Source organism: Trypanosoma cruzi, assembly GCF_000209065.1.
Source record: "Trypanosoma cruzi strain CL Brener chromosome Unknown tcruzi_1047053477903, whole genome shotgun sequence".
NCBI classification, from domain to species: domain Eukaryota; phylum Euglenozoa; class Kinetoplastea; order Trypanosomatida; family Trypanosomatidae; genus Trypanosoma; species Trypanosoma cruzi.
This window is the reverse complement of record NW_897557.1, coordinates 1-862: the sequence shown is the minus strand read 5'-3', so window position 1 is coordinate 862 and position 862 is coordinate 1. Positions and strand designations below refer to the sequence as shown.

At 59.5% G+C, this 862-nt stretch overlaps 1 non-coding gene across 1 annotated transcript; it reads left to right on the top strand.

The window, feature by feature from the left end:
- The first annotated feature begins 635 nt into the window (after positions 1 to 635).
- Tc00.1047053477903.10 lies at positions 636 to 745 on the top strand. Its single transcript, XR_008254873.1, has one exon. It is a non-coding gene; the product is annotated as a 5S ribosomal RNA (M5) (ribosomal RNA).
- The last annotated feature ends 117 nt before the right edge of the window (positions 746 to 862 follow it).

The following is an 862-nucleotide window of genomic DNA, read 5'->3' as shown; positions in this document are numbered from 1 at the left end:
CTCCGGACGCCTCGCTTCCCCACATGTGGCGCGGAAACTGCGTCAGTAATTTGTCTTTTTTGCTGCGGCGCCCGCGCGCTCGGAGAGCCCACCCACCGCCCGCCCCGGCCCGGTGAAGAAGCGACAGGCGGCATCGCGAAAGCAAAAACAATTATAATGATTTTTCTACCTGATGATGCCGGCCACCTCAACCTAGTGCCAGGGTCTTGCGGTCTTCGCGAGAAGGAAAATAAGCATCTAGCGCCCTTCCTCGGAGTGCGTGGATGTGGTGCACTCGGCCAAGTATGGTCGTACCCGGCGACGCGCCACGCGATGCGCAGCCGCCCGCCCGCCGGCGACAGGCAAGCCACGGAAGAGCCGCGGGAGATGATGAAAATAGAAAAAAAACCGGTAGGAAAAAAGGCAAGAACAAATTTAAAAATGAAGCTCCGCAGGCCCTTTTCCGGATTTTGCCATGAAGCCTCCGGACGCCTCGCTTCCCCACATGTGGCGCGGAAACTGCGTCAGTAATTTTTCTTTTTTGCTGCGGCGCCCGCGCGCTCGGAGAGCCCACCCACCGCCCGCCCCGGCGCGGTGAAGAAGCGACTGGCGGCGCGCGGTGGCGGAAAAAAAAAAAAATAGTGGGAAGGGTACGGCACCCCGGGTTCCAGCGCCATCACTGATCGCCGTACTAACGAGGCCTGTGGCCGCTTAACTTCACAAATCGGACGGGATGTGGTGCACTCGGCCAAGTATGGTCGTACCCGGCGACGCGCCACGCGATGCGCAGCCGCCCGCCCGCCGGCGACAGGCAAGCCACGGAAGAGCCGCGGGAGATGATGAAAATAGAAAAAAAAACGGTAGGAAAAAAGGCAAGAACAAA